The sequence below is a fragment of the Rattus norvegicus genome, chromosome 7 (genome assembly GCF_021556685.1).
Source record: "Rattus norvegicus strain SHRSP/BbbUtx chromosome 7, alternate assembly SHRSP_T2T, whole genome shotgun sequence".
Lineage (NCBI taxonomy): Eukaryota > Metazoa > Chordata > Mammalia > Rodentia > Muridae > Rattus > Rattus norvegicus.
The window spans coordinates 21,229,258-21,244,713 of NC_141540.1; the positions used below are offsets into that span (position 1 = coordinate 21,229,258).

Genomic DNA, 15,456 nt, shown 5'->3' on the forward strand with positions numbered 1-15,456 from the left:
AACCCTATTAAAAAATGGTGTTCAGAGCTAAACAAAGAATTCACAGCTGAGGAATGCCGAATGTCTGAGAAACACCTAAAGAAATGTTCAACATCTTTAGTCATAAGGGAAATGCAAATCAAAACAACCCTGATATTTCACCTCACACCAGTGAGAATGGCTAAGTTCAAAAACTCAGGTGACAGCAAATGCTGGCGAGGAGGTGGAGAAAGAGGAACACTCCTCCTTTGTTGGTGAGATTGCAGACTGGTTCAACAATTCTGGAACTCAATCTGGAGGTTCCTCAGATTATTGGACATTGAACTACCTGAGGATCCAGCTATACCTCTCTTGGGCATATACCCAAAAGATGCCCCAACATGTAACAAAGACATTTGCTCCACTATGTTCATAGCAGCCTTATTTATAATAGCCAGAAGCTGGAAAGAACCCAGATGCCCTTCAACAGAGGAATGGATACAGAAAATGTTGTACATCTACACAATGGAATATTATTCAGCTTTCAAAAACAATGACTTTATGAAATTCATAGGCAAATGAATAGACCTGGAAAATATCATCCTGAGTGAGGTAACCCAATCACAGAAAAACACACATGCTATGCACTCATTGATAAGTGGCTATTAGCCCAAATGCTTGAATTACCCTAGATAATGGAAACATAGAACACATGAAACTCAAGACGGATGATCAAAATGTGAATGCTTCACTCCTTCTCTAAAAGGGGAACAAGAATACCCTTGGCAGGGAATAGAGAGGCAAAGATTAGAACAGACACAGAAGGAACACCCATTCAGAGCCTGCCCCACATGTGGCCCATACTTATACAGCCACCCAATTAGACAAGATGGATGAAGCAAAGAAGTGCAGGCTGACAAGGGCCAGATGTAGATCTCTCCTGAGAGACACAGCCAGAATACAGCAAATACAGAGGCGAATGCCAGCAGCAAACCAGTAACTGAGAATAGGACCCTGTTGAAGGAATCAGAGAAAGAACTGGAAGAACTTAACGGGGTTCAAGACCCCTTATGAACAACAATGCCAAGCAACCAGAGCTTCCAGGGACTAAGCCACTACCTAAAGACTATGTATGGAGTGACCCTGGACTCTGACCTCATAGGTAGCAATGAATATCCTAGTAAGAGCACCAGTGGAAGGGACAGCCTTTGGTCCTGCTAAGACTGAACCCCCAGTGAATGTGATTGTTGGGGGGAGGGCGGCAATGGGGGGAGGGTGGGGAGGGGAACATACATAAAGAAGGGGAGGGGGAGGGGTTAGGGGGATGTTTGCCTGGAAACCAGAAGGAATAACACTCGAAATGTAAATAAGAAATACTCAAGTTAATAAAAAAAAAAAGAAAGACAGCTTTCTGTAAGCTTCATCCGTGAGAATTCCTAGAAAGTCTTTTCTTTTTCCTTTTTTTCCTCCATTAAAATTTCTTTTGGTGATTTCTTTTTTTTTTTCCTTTATCCTTTATATGCGTTGGTGTTCTTTTGCTTGTCTGTCTGTGTCAGATCCCCTAAAACTAGAGTTACAGACAGCTGCTAACTGCCATGTGGGTGCTGGGAATTGAACCAGATTCCTCTTGAAGCTCTTAACCTCTTAGCTCTCTTAACCTCTGAGTCATCTCTTGAGCCCCAGGAAGTTTGATTGTTCTCTGGCAGCCATCCCTGTGAAGCCTGTCAATCATACATTCTTACCCCACCCCTCTGAAGTTTCTGTTGTCTTCTGGTTCTCTCCCTAGTAATGCCTTTCTACTTTGTTGGGAATGGAAACCATCGACCCAGGGGACCAGATCCTGCAGCTGTCTTTCCATCCTGTCCCTGTCATTTCTTTCTGTCATTTCCCCTTCATTGTTCAGTTGATGTCAAATCAGACACAGGAAAGCTGGCCACTGCTTGTTTAGGGTCTCCCCCTTCCCCAACAGGGTTTTTCTGTGCAGCCTTAGCTGTCCTGGAACGAGCTCTATACACCAGGCTGCCCTTGAATTCACTGAGATCCACCTGTCCTTGCCTCCCAAGTGCTGGGATTGAAAGTTGTGCCTCAACTGCCTAACTGTTTTACTTAGTCTTTCAAACATGTTTATTTTCATGTAGCATGTGTGTGTGTGTGTGTATGTGTGTGTGTGTGTGTCTGTGTGTGTGTGTGCCTACCTGTGTGTTTTTGCAGGCACAAGCACGCATGAGGAGGACAGAGGTCAGGTCTCAGGAGTTCCTGCTCTTTTTTCCTGGGTTCTGGGCCACTGAACTCAGGTTGTCAGGCTTGTGCAACAAACACTTTTACCAGCTTTGCCATCTTGACAGCTCTTGCATTATTCTGTTTATTTTTTAGTTTTTTCATTTGTTTCTTTTATGTGTATGAGTGTCTTTTCCACATGTAGGTCTGTTGCACCACGTGGGTGCCCGGAGGCTTCAGAGGTCAGATGACAACCAACCCCCAGCCCCAAAGTCCTTCCAGAAGTCTCTAGCTCTGATTCTCCAGCAGAGCACTGGTTCATACAAAATTCTCTTCCCTTTTGCACTTTTTACTGAACAGTATCTCTTAGAAGTCATTGCAAATCCATGGAGACAGCAATAGTTCCTCATCTTTAATCAGCAGACAGGACTTTCTTAGCATTTTTATCGTTTTGTTATCTCTGACTTCATCCAGCCTGTTGCAAAAAAAAAAAAAAGATTAATTAAATGGTCTGGATCGGTGCTTTCCTCTCTCTAGCTGAACTGAATGATTATGTAGATGCAGGGCAAAGGGAAAGTGGCCCCTACCTTTTCCACTGACTTGCTGGAATGAAGCAACAATGAGAGATTAATAGGAGAAAAAGATAAACACATCTATTAACATGCTTGAGGAAGAACCACAGAAGTGCCATTACTCAATGAGGTCTACATAATTATACTGTCTTCTTCGTGGGAGGGAGATGGGGAAGATGACCAATCTGAGGAGTCGAAAGGAATATTAGAGGAATAAATGAACCCCAGGCCTAGACAGCAGTTAGTGACGGAGTGTGTTTGGGAATTGAATGGGCCTAGGAGATAGTCCATGGCTTGTGAAAAAACTGTCCCGTTGTGATTACATTCTTTAGTCTTGATTCCCGACTATATGGGGTTAGTTAATGAAACCTAGGGAAGGAAGCAAAAATAACTGTGTTCTTTGGAAATCTGGATTTAGGTAGATGAAGGAATGTCAAAGTAAAAGTGTCCTCCCAGAGCAGCTCTTCTCGAGGGATCTCTAGTTTAAATAATTAGCTTGTTAAAATGCCATATTTCAGGATCAGCATAGATGTTATTTACATTCTTATAAGCACAGTGACTGTTAGTCGATGTTACTATATTGCTTTCAAGCAGATTGGACTGGATCCTACTGCTCCCAACATAAACACAAGCACTCTACTACAGTAGCTGCTGCTGGTGTTAATTTTTTTCTCCCTAATAACTACAGAATGACATCTCATTCCCTGAACTTCCATTTCTAGGATGCATCGAGTTTAATGCATTGCCTTTGAATGAGAATTTGGACATTTACATTATTTATTTTACCACTGGATAGAATGTCTAAGAAATTTTAGGGAGCTGGGGCTACCAGTTAGTGGCACAATATATGTTCAGCATGCATGAAGCTCCTGGTCCAATCCTTATCATCATAAACATATAGTCAAAGTAACTACTTACATTTAATTAAAAACATTCCATCTAGGGACAGGCAGGGTGGAGAACACGTTTAATCCTAGCACTCAGGAGGCAGAGGCAGGAGGATCCCTGTGAGCTTGAGGCCAGCTTGGTCTACAAATCAAGTTTCAGGACAGCCATGGCTGTTATAGAGAAATGCTGTCTCAAAAAACAGAAAAACAAACAAATATGCTTCTATATCCTATTTAGACTCCATAACCAAGTATACTTCCTTTGCTTCAAATTTTGGTGAAAAAGGTCATCATCACCATATCCAGAAGAGATTGTAAAATCTAGTGATATATATATATATATATATATATATATCATATTGTATATAGTATATCATGTATCATACATCATACATCATATATTCTATTCTCTTTATAGCCCTGGCTCACATCTACCCATGACCCCAGCTCCAAAGAACCCTTATATCTCTGTGGACTCCAGAATTCACTACACACACCACCTCCCCTGTTAAAATTAAAATAGATCTGAAAAAATATTTAAAGATTTACAGTGCCATTTTTGTTGTTATAGCTTTTGGATACAATTTCTATGATCTGATGAGCTTTCTTCTTATTAAAAATAGAGAGAATTTAGGGGAAATGGCTTAGTGGGTAAAATGCTCACCACAGAAGCCTGAGGACTTGAGTTCTCCATATTCACATTAAACAACAACATCAACAACAACAACGAGTACAGCTGTGATCTCAGTATTGGAGGTACTGGGTAGAGGATCCCAAGATCCCAAGATTGGCCAGTTATTCTATGAGCATTCTGCTCACTGAATGAAGGTGGGTAAATGCTCTTGTTGCCAAACCAGCATGTGATCCCTGTGACCCACATGGTAAAAGAAAAGAATCAACTCCCAAAAATTGTCCTCTAACTTCCACACCAGCATCATGGTGTGAATATCCCTTCCCCAAATAAACAATGTAATAATTGTTCTAAAAAGGTAGAAAGTGATGAGGAAGGTACTTACTTTTGACCTCTGGCTTCCACAAGTGGGAGTACACACACACACACACACACACACACACACACACACACACACGCGCGTGCACACACACACACATACACACACACACACACACACAGAGAGAGGGAGAGAGAGAGAGATTCTTTTGAAGATTGGGGCATGTGTATGTGTGTGTTGAGAGAAAAAGAAGGAGGAGGAGGAAGAGAAAAAGAAGGAGGAGGAGGAAGTGAAAGAGAGAATGTGTTTATATGCAATATGGGCATACAGGTGCCTGTAGAAGCCAGAAAAGAAAATCTGATGTCCTGGTGCTGGAGTTACAAGACACAGTGAGCCACCCAATCTGGGTGCTAGGAGCTGAACCCCAGGTTCTCTATAAGAGCAGCAAGTGCTTTTAACCACTGACTCATCTCTCCAGCTCCTAATATCTTTGAGTGTCCAGTAAAATTGAGGCACGATCTAAGAAATCTTAAGTCTAAATTGTATTGTAAATGGAGATTTAATTCTAAACTATTTTTATAAGTCCCTTAGCTTATTATAATTCTCAGAAATCTTAAGACAGCACTCTTGCCCTCTTAGGGGTAGAACATGCCTTAAAATGCACATGTTTATAGCAAGCAGCTTAATAGTGTTCGGGATCTGTACACATCGTGAATCTGTCACTGCTGTCAAGGAAGTGAGCACACTTATCCCTAGTCAAAGTTTTCTTCTGAATTTGTTTAGTCCTTCCCCTGTCACCCTCACTGCCCAATCTCTGACCTGTTTCTTATCACTACTAATCTGTTTACATTTATTTATCTAATAGAATCCTGCAGTGAGGAACATTGTGGAGTCACGCTGGCTTTAGTTACCATCATCATTTTGAGGTTAATCTTGGTATTGCATACATAAACGTTCATTTGCCTTCGCTGCTTAAAAAGCACTGTGTTGTATAGCTACATAACTCCCTTTTAAGTGTTCATCAACATCCCCATTTGGAGTTATTACAAATAAGACTTTCAAATGTTTAGTTATTATTTTCAAATGTTTATTATTTCTTTTATGTGTATGCCTGACTGTATGTCCTGCACCATGTGTATCTGATGGCCTAAAAGACCATAAAAAGACTCCGAATGCCCTAGGACTAGAGTTACAGATGGTTGTGTCACATGGGTGCTAGGAACAGAAACTGGGTCATCTACAAAAGCAAACCATGTTCTTAACCCACCTCTCCTTCTCTCCAACCCTTATGTATTGAGATGGAATCTCACGATGCCCAGGCTGGTCTTAGCTCCAAATGTAACCAAGGATGACCTTGACTCCCGATTCTCCTTCTACTTCCCAAGAATTGGGATTACAGGCATGTGTCACCCCACTGGGCTACAATCAGACTTTTATAGACATTCATATACATGCCTTTATATGGACATGTACTTTTGTTTCTCTTTTGAAAATGTATATATAGTAGCAGGCCTGGGGCACAGGGAAAGTGCAGGTTTAAGAAGTTGCTAAATGGGGGCTCACATAGATGGCCCTGCAGCTGAGAGTGCTTCTTGCTCTTCCCTGGGACCTGAGTTTGGTCCCCAAGCACTCAAGTAGGGTGAATCCCTGTTGCTTTTAATGCCAGTATCAGGAAAATCTGGTCAGCTGGGGCAGCTGTACTCACATGAGCATTCACACACACACACACACACACGCACACACACACACACACACACATACACACACACATACACACACAGACAAACACACACACACATACACACACAGACACACACAGACAAACACACACACACACACACAAACACACACATACACACACACACACACAGTCACACAGACAGGCTCCTAAAAATAAATCTTTTAAAAAAACTTTTAAAAGGTGTCAAGTGTTTCCTAATCTGTCAGGCCATCTCATGTTCCTCTGGTAGGGTACTCTACCTTACCTGCCCCGAATCTTTCTCGGTATTTAACATGACCAGTCTTGTGGACATTTAACAGGAATCTCTCTGATATTTCCCAGAAAAAGAACTGGGCTTATTTTTATTAATTGCCAACATAGACCGTCTCTCTGGAGAAACCTTGGTGCACGTATATTTTCTGTGGTGCTCTGTCTGTCTCCTTTGCATTGCTTACTGCCAAGTCCTTGCATGGTTTGGTTACTTAGACTTGTCGAAGAACGGTGAAGGACGGAAGACAGACAGATGGGCACATAGACAGAAAGCTGGGATAATGTGGTCCAGACTCACTGCTGGATAAACCTCAGCACCCTGGAAGCTCAGTCTGTTTAGTATAGAGTTGAAGAGAGGCGGGGTGACTGCATTCAGCTGAACAAGGACTGGGCTATTGTACACAGATCAAGGTGGCATGGTTTATGGGTTGCGGCTGTATCAGGCAGACAGGTTTAGCTAGTCTTGGTAGGAGTACTCTCTGTAGGGGAGCAGTCTTCCGGCTATAAATATCCAGGGACAGAACATTATGGTGGACATTTTCTGAATATACTATTAATATCCACATACAGATACTAATGGAGGGATTTGCAATTTCCCTCTGAACCTCACCCAGGGCTGGAGAAGGTTTTGACATTTTTCCATGGGTTTGGGGCTCTGGGTCCCTAAACATGGCTGTCACAAGTCAACACCACTCATTCACTCAGAACTGCACACACTTGGGGCTTCCTCCCCCCACACACAGTTTGTGTGAAGTCCATCTTTCTGGTTCTCTATGTGACTCCTGTATATCAAATATCCTGAGTTTGAATTCCCATGTATGTCTCCTCTATCCAGGAAATTTGCCTATCCGCACCCCACCCCCGCCATGCACTGAAATCTCTCTAATTCTCTGTCTCTCTCTTTTTTAAATTTATATATTTTTATTATGTGTATTGGTTTTCTGCACGCATGTATGTCTGTGTGAGGATGTTAGATCTTGGAGTTACAGACAGTTGTAAGTTGCCATGTGGGTGTTGGGAACTGAACCCAGGTCCTCTAGAAGAGTAGTCAGTGCTCTTAACCACTGAGCCATCTCTCTAGCACCCCCTCTCTAATTCTAATTTTTGGTTGCTATAAACAAAAGTCTTGTGAGCATCCATGTATGAGTCTCTAAGGGTCTCAGACCTTCATTTCTCTGGTTAATGCTTAAGAGTACAAGGCTGAGGTAACACGAAGTGATCAATGAATCATTCAAGAAGATGCCAGACTTTCTCCAGATCGATCTTGAAATTCATATAAAGTTGAGCTGCATCGTAGAATTGTACACCACTATGTAATTTAACTGTATGAACATCTCTCCTCTGTGGCTTTCTGATTTGAACGGGCCCAAGGCTCTTATCTTTATACTCTCATCCTCATACTCTGTGCAGATTCTTTTAGGAATTGTTTTTATGAAACAATGTCTTATTTATATAGTCCATACTGTCTTCCTGCCTCAGCCTCTCCAGAGCTGGAATTACAGGCATGAATCACATGTCTTCTCTCTCTCAGAGGGGAGCATAGGAAGGGAGATTCCCTTGGAGATGGTACCTGGAACCCCATGGTGCTAGCTGAGAGCTCCCCATCACTGGCTGGATCACAGCACTCCCACTTCTTTCAGATGGCTCCACTCCAGATCTTAGAAGTCTACAGAACCCTGTAATGAAGCAAGATTTGGTACATACTTATCTCTGAGGGTATCTTCCTTGGCTTTAGATCTCTCTCTCTCTCTCTCTCTCTCTCTCTCTCTCTCTCTCTCTCTCTCTCTCTCTCTCTCTCTCTCTCTCTCCTCTTTCTTTCTGACAAAGTGCCAGAGCTACAAGCCTGTGTCACTGCACCTCATAAAGGCAAGACTGAGGATCAGGAGTCTGTGGCTTTGTGCATTCTAGGTGAAGGGCCTCTGGTCACCTCAAGTATGGCTGTGAGCATGGCTCTGGCAGGCCTTGCCCATCTCCCCAATTCTCTGTGCTTTGCAAAAACCCCTTAGATTGCATTCCTAGAGCTGGCCACCAAGGCCTAGTTCCTTATTTGGCCACTTCGTCCTCCTGAGGCTGACTATCAAAGTCAAGCTATCAAAGTATTGAAGTCCAGCATTAAAAAGCCCCCCTTGGCTGCCCCATTAACACAGCCCAGTACAACTAAACACCTCATCCTAACACGAGGGAGTTCCCCTGGTACCTTTATAAACTGTCATTGTCTATGGGCCTCTTTTGTTTCCTCTCTATCCTTTATCCCCTAGGACAAATATCCCTGAACCCTTCCATCTCCCTATCCCTTCAAAGTGAGCTCCAGCTTCTGGGTAAATTACTTTGGTTCTCTTTTTCTCCAGTGAAAATGCCTGACCCCAGAACCTCATTCAGGTGAGGCTGGTTCTCTACCAAGGAGTCCATCTGTAGCAATCTCTTTGCTTCTTATTTTGAGACAAGATCTCACTCTGTTCTTAAGGCAGGTTTTGATTTTACTCTGTAGTTAGAGCTAGCCTTGAACAAGTCGTCCTCCTTCCCCAGGCTCCTGAGTAACTAGAATGGCAGACCTATGCCAGGAAGCCTTGCTAAATCTCTTTTGAAAGAGGAGCCATACTGTCCTCTAGTGGGGGCAGGATTGGGAGGGGAACTTCCATATAAAATGGGAGGGGGAGGGGCTAGTGGGATGCTGGCATGGAAACTGGGAAAGAGAATAACAATTGAAATGTAAATAAGAAATACCCAATTTAATTAAGATGGAGAAAAAAAGGGAAAAAAAGAAAATAAGGAAATGAAAAGGATGAGGACAGGAGAGAAAGAAAAGAGGTAGAAGAAAAACACCAAGGGCAAGAGAAAGAAGAAGGAGGAGAAGGAATTAAAAAGAAGAAGAGGGAGAAAACAACATGCTAGAGAATTCCCCATAGTGCCCATCTATAGAATGTGTGGTGTGGCTCAGAAACACAGGAGCAGATCACAGACCTGGAGTGGATCAGCTAAAAATGAACCCACACATTAAGAGACAACTAATTGTATACAAAGATGGTGGTACAAATCTGTAGGAAAAGGTGCACCTTGGTCAAGAAATGGTGCTGGGAAAAGCAAATTTCCATATATGGGAGATTGAAGTCCCTCTGACCACACATGAAGATTATTCCAAATCAATCATGGCCACAAAGTTAAGACCTGAAATGCTTCAGAAAACACAGCACACAATAGCACATAGCCAAGGGAGCCTAAAACTGTGAAAGTCATATTCTTAAGGTGGGAAATGTTCTCAGGAAAAAAACATGAGGGCTTCCGTGAAAAAGAACAACATAACTAATCTACGCTTTAAGAACAAAATAACCAATCAGCCCTTTGACAGGTTAGGGAGAGTGTGGAGACTAAGAAAGATATCTCCAGAGTTCACCTGGCTCATGTGCTGTTCTGAGATGGTGAGGAAATAAAGAAAGAAGACAGGCCCTCCGCTCTCTGCTTCTCCTGTCCACCACCCCTCTCTCTCTCTCTCTCTCCCTCCCTCTCCCTCAGCTTTTGATTCCCCACGCCTAGTCTAGTGGTATCTGGAATGATGGGAAGAAAGGGGGCTTTGGATAACTATGATGTTTCAGAGGAAGCAAAAAGACCAAGGTATGCAGGAAGAGGAGTGTGCCCTTCAGTTGGATCTTGATCAACTCTGCCTCCTGCATTTGTGGGAGCCTCAACCCCCACACCTGGTGCCTGTGATGGTGTAGGACTGGGAGTTGGAATGGCAGAGGAGTGGGAGTGGGGATGGCATCCCTGAGCAGTCGACAGACCCTGCCCTGCAGGCCCTCCACCCCCCACCACCACCCCAGGCAGCCAGGACTCCAGATTTGTGGAGGTCAGGGCCTCCCAGACAGCAGACCCAGCTGTGCAGAGGATCCAGCAGCCCAACACCACCAAAGGGCAGAACACAGCAAAGCTCGGAATGGACAAAGATGCAAAGCTTTGCCTTAAGGCCACCAGCAACACCAAAGCGTGCATTCCAGTGCTCACATCTGAGCGAGTGGAGGAGATCGTAGATAGCCAAGGATGATGGATTAAGGCTCTGAGGGCCAAGACCAATACCCATATTGAGACAGATGTGTGAGATGAGGAGCCAGTGTTCATGGTGACTGGGAGGCAGTAAGAAGTGTTCACAGCCTGGCAGGAAATCATCTCCGAAGTGTGGCTTTAGTGTGCCCCCTGCTCTGCCAGGCCAAGCGATGATCCCTGTATGAGCCCTACCATGTGGTGATGCTGGTAGTGTGCCCAAATTGTATCCAGCAGCAGACCAACACTTACATCATAACTTCCAGCCAGGACTAAGACCTGGTGTTTGAGGTCAACAGTGCCTGGGTAACTTGGAAAGTAGACAGCACCGCAAGGAAGGAGATAGCAAGGTACATTACGCCACACACTGGCAAGATTCTTGAGTAGAACAGGGATGGTGACTTCCTGGGTGACAATAAGATTGACTTCATGGCTGTCAGACTCCATGCAGCCCTGGATAGCCTCTACTCAGATGCCTGGCCCGTGTTTGCTCCAGGCTGTAAGCCACTCTCCACCTTCAGGCACAACAACCTGGGCTGTATATTTGAGTGTGGCATGAACTCATCTTTGAGGCCCAGCACTTAGGCTAGCAGGGCAGGGACATCAGCTAAGGTGGATATCTGTTTCCAGCAATGGTGTGGGCAGGCAGGAATTGTACTATGGAGTGAGAGGTAAGCCTGCCCACCCCCACTGCTGATGGAGTTCTTACCAGGAACTCCATCTTCACACTGGTGCACTTCTCTTCTGCCTCCTACTACTTTTCTTCAGCCAAAGCATATGCAGAACCCCCAGGTGAGCATTGATCTCCTGCCACCAATGAGGGGTCCTGGACAGGCTCACATAGATGCAGTCCAGAGAGACACAAAGAGTTTCTCTAAAGTGGGAGTAGGAAGGCCTGCATCCTCTGCTTTGAGAGAAAAGTGACAGCAGCCCTGGTGTCCAGAGGACATAATCTTGTCTGGATGGAGGGTGCAGTATGCATCTGTGAGAGGACAGACCAAGATTGTCCTGTCTGTCACATCACTGCCACACAAGCTATCTGAATATTTTTCCAAGTTCCATGTCCCTGGAAAATCGGTCTGCTCCCTAGGGTACAGCCATGGACCTGTAGGGATTGTAGCAACTACAGGGTAAGTTTCTAGGCAATAATCATCTCAGTGGGATGGAGAAGGAGAGGAATGAGTGGCTACGGGTGGGGCAAAGTCCAGAGCCTCTGGTTACACTTTGGGAGTGGGCTATAAATTTTACTAATGTTACAACTCTGATACATCAACAGACCCTTAAATCAGGAAGCAGTTAAGAGAAGCTTTTCTTTAGCTTGAAGTGGCCACCAGGACAACCTGACCTTTCCCTTCTCCCTATCTATGTGACATTAGGCATCTTCCTCTGCGCAGTAAGAACAGGGAGAATTGCTGTCTGTAGCTAGAGGTGCTCTTAGTGATCCCCAGTCATTTGGTTCTGACCTCCGATCTCGTAACGTGACCCCTTACCACAACCCACCCTTTTCCTGAGTTCCCAACAGATAAGGAGAGGGGACCTAATAAGGTTCTACGTACATCTTCTGGGAAGGAGCAGGATGTCAATCAACAAAGGGCTCACAACTCACCTGTCTCACACGGCTGGGCTAGAGATCTGAAGGAGGCTTCTCTTTTCCCTCCAACTTTTTGCTTGTCCCTTCTTCAAATTTTTTGCTGTGGACTTGCCCATTCCTTTTTTTGTCTTTGTTCTTTTTTCCTATCCCTTCTATTCCCATTTTCTATCCAGCTGTTAAGTGCAGTCCCTGGTTCCTCTTGCCTCTTCTAGCCCAGCTTTGGGCATAACATCTTCCTGGGAGAGAAGTCTAGAGAACATTTTGATAGCCCCCTTCCCAGGTTCTGATCCTGTAGTGGACAGCCCCTTCCCCACTCCTGCAAAGACTCAATTCCAATTCCTGATGGAATGTAGATTTAGATCCAGACAGTTTGAGACTGGAAACTAATAATGGGTACATAGTGGAAACTAGTATCAGGGTTCATAAAAGTTTGGAAACCAACCTTTATCTTCTGTGGGCATTATGCTGAGGGTGCAGCATGTACGTATCACAGATCACCTGCCCGAGGGAAGGGGAAGCAGATTGTAGGAAATATCCTGGATCTGGAGAGGTGTGGTTGGGAAGTGTCCCCTCCCGCTCCCTAGCAGTGGCCCACCCCTGACCTCTCTGCACCTAGCTGAACCACTATTGAATCCTGATTAAACACAAATCATTATGCTATGTCTTCCCCACTGCCTGAGGAGAGAGCTCAGCTTCTTGGTGATGGGTTACGCCAGGGCAAAGCAGGGTTGGGGTGCAGTGGAGCCTCTTCCAAGAATCAGGCATTGTGATAGGTCTAGCACCCTTTGTGCTCCTCTTGCTCATTTATGTCAGTCAGCAGCCTCCTACCCTCCTGGTTCTGCTGGCTGGGCCAGGAGCAGGTGGGAGACCAGGAGGCCAGCAGATGCTTGTATGTAATAGGGAGGGAATACTCTGAGCTCTAGCTCAGGAGTCCCACTCTTCCTGGCTGGAGAAGGGATGTGGGAGGAAGGCAGACGGAGGTCTCTCTCTTTTGCCTCTTGTCAATTAATTTACCTCTCCACAACTTCACCCTCTGGACCACCAGCCTGAGAGGGGAGATGCAGGAGGTCACAGCCATTTCACTGACAGGAATGAGTTCCAGTCAGGACTTGTCTCTCTGTATGGCTCTCTAGAGTGGGAGGTCAGAGACATAAGCTTCTCTCAGAACTGTGACAGACAGATCCCATCCACCTAGTGAACACTGAATTCCATCCTTCAATCCTCCAGCTGCAGGCCCTCCATTCTGCTTCAAATAGGTCTTAATACAGCAAGATAATAGGAACAGCCAGCTGCTTCTAATGCTTAGACATTCTAGCTCATGTTCTGTCTCTGATGACATTTCACCTGACCCTAGCACTGCAATTTTTATTTGTATGGTGCTCATGTGTGATAGTCAACTGGTCAACATCAATAGCACAAGAAATCCAAATGGAGGAAAATGTTACTGAGTTAACTCCTGTATTAATAGCCTATAGGAAGGTATAAGGGGAGTTTCTTCATCAGTGACTACTATGGGAGCATGGTGTCCCATCTGGAGATGTGCCATTAGAAGGCATCATTATCTGAGCAGGAAATTCAGGTCAGCATGCCAGTCAGCAGCTCTCCTCTGCCACTCTGTCAGCTCTCTTTCACTTCCTGCCTACAGGATCATGCCTCGTCTGAGTTCCTGCCTTGACTTCTCATCACAGATGGACAACGGTCAGGAAATAGGAGCCACATTAAATCTTGACAATGGTCAGGATATAGGAGCCACATTAAATCATTTGTGCTCCTTGTTGCTTTTGGTCATAATGTCTGTCAAATCACTGCAAAGTAACTTATGCCAGACACACATTTTTGTACACTGGTCCACATCAGGCAGTGGTTGTTTTGTGGCAGAGCAAGAAGAAAGGGAGGCTGATAGACCCTCCCCCCACTTTTAGAAAGGGTATTGTTGGGCAAAACCTTGGGGGATGGGCAAGCCCTAACTGTCAGAAACTGTAGTTTAACTTACATTGCCTACTTTACTGCCAGATATGAGGTACTCAGATACTCTGCCTTTATCTCCACAAGAGGTTTCTCACTTTGGAGCATGGAGGTCCCAAATCAGGGTTTCTCTGTGTAGCCCTGACTATCCTGGAATTCCCTCAGTACACCAGGCTGGCAAGTAATTCAGAGATCCACCTGCCTATGTTGCTGGAAGTAAAGGTGTGCACATCCACCACAAGGCTTCCTCCAGGCATTTGCAATCATTCAACTACCAAATGTGGAGGGTCTAGTGACCATGCCCAGGCACCAGGCACAGGGATAGCAGCTAATGGGAAGCAGGCCCAGTACCCAAGCGAACAAAGTTCAGAGGGGCAGGAGGAATACATTTAGACATTCTACACAGTAGAGTGATGGTCTTGCTACAGCAATCTCTCCTAAGGTGATCAGAGGAAAGGATTCCTTGGCCCCTAGCACCTAAAGTAGACAGCATGGATAGCCATAACCCCATGGGTTTGAGGGACGTGGGAAGGGAATCAGCCATGTTTGGATTCTTTTCAGAGTTAAATCCTAATGGCTCCATATTCTGCGTGCAGGCCCCAGCCTATTGGCCTCCACAGTTGAACAGTGAAGAGGCAGGAAGGACTGAGGCTGCAGTTGACCTGGCCCATGGTGAAGTCCTGCACTGGATAACAGTCACTGAGAATACCTTGGGAAGGAATATGAAGGTGTCCTGAGGAAGCAGATCTAGGAGTGCACTTTTCCTTTCTAGAAGGCTGTCAACAAAACTGAAACAGGACTCTGGAGACATTCCTGTCTCCTATGATTTAGATGATGGAAACTGAGTGTACTAAATAATGAAACTTCACTAAGAGTCGGGACAGAAGGTGGCTTCTGTACCAGGTGTCATCACACCAGTCACAGAATGCAGGGGAAACAACATCAGGTCTTTGACATCAGGCTCTAGAGAGTAATGCTGTAAGGTCTAGTGAAAGAATGCTGACATAGGTGTACTGTCCTACCACCCAGAAACACAGCTGTGACTGAGACATTTCTAGTGCCCAAAGTTTTGATTAATGCACAGCTCCATGCCTCTGAGAAATGTGATACCTCTGTCCATGGGAGGGAGTCCTGGCTGAATTGGACAGCTCCCATAATCTGTTTTATGGGAGGCCATATGCAAGCACAGACTTAGGACAGTCATAGTGGCCTCAGAAGATGAGGGAAAGAAAACACAGTCCTCAGTACAGCTGGATCAAGATACATCCATGTGTAAGGAAGACATTTAGGATGT

The 15,456-nt window shown here is 44.8% G+C and overlaps 1 long non-coding RNA gene and 1 pseudogene across 1 annotated transcript in view; one reads left to right on the plus strand and one right to left on the minus strand.

Annotated features, from left to right (window-relative positions):
- Positions 1-2,289: 2,289 nt before the first annotated feature.
- LOC148004493 (uncharacterized) overlaps positions 2,290-15,456 on the minus strand; it is a 107,113-nt gene continuing 93,946 nt past the window's right edge. The window contains exons 2-3 of the long non-coding RNA XR_015624461.1: positions 8,145-8,250; positions 2,290-2,650 (exon numbers count right to left, since the gene is read on the minus strand). This is a non-coding gene — a long non-coding RNA (uncharacterized LOC148004493). The remainder of the gene's footprint in view (positions 2,651-8,144; positions 8,251-15,456) is intronic.
- Positions 10,153-14,899, plus strand: LOC148004494 (RNA-binding protein MEX3A-like; annotated as a pseudogene).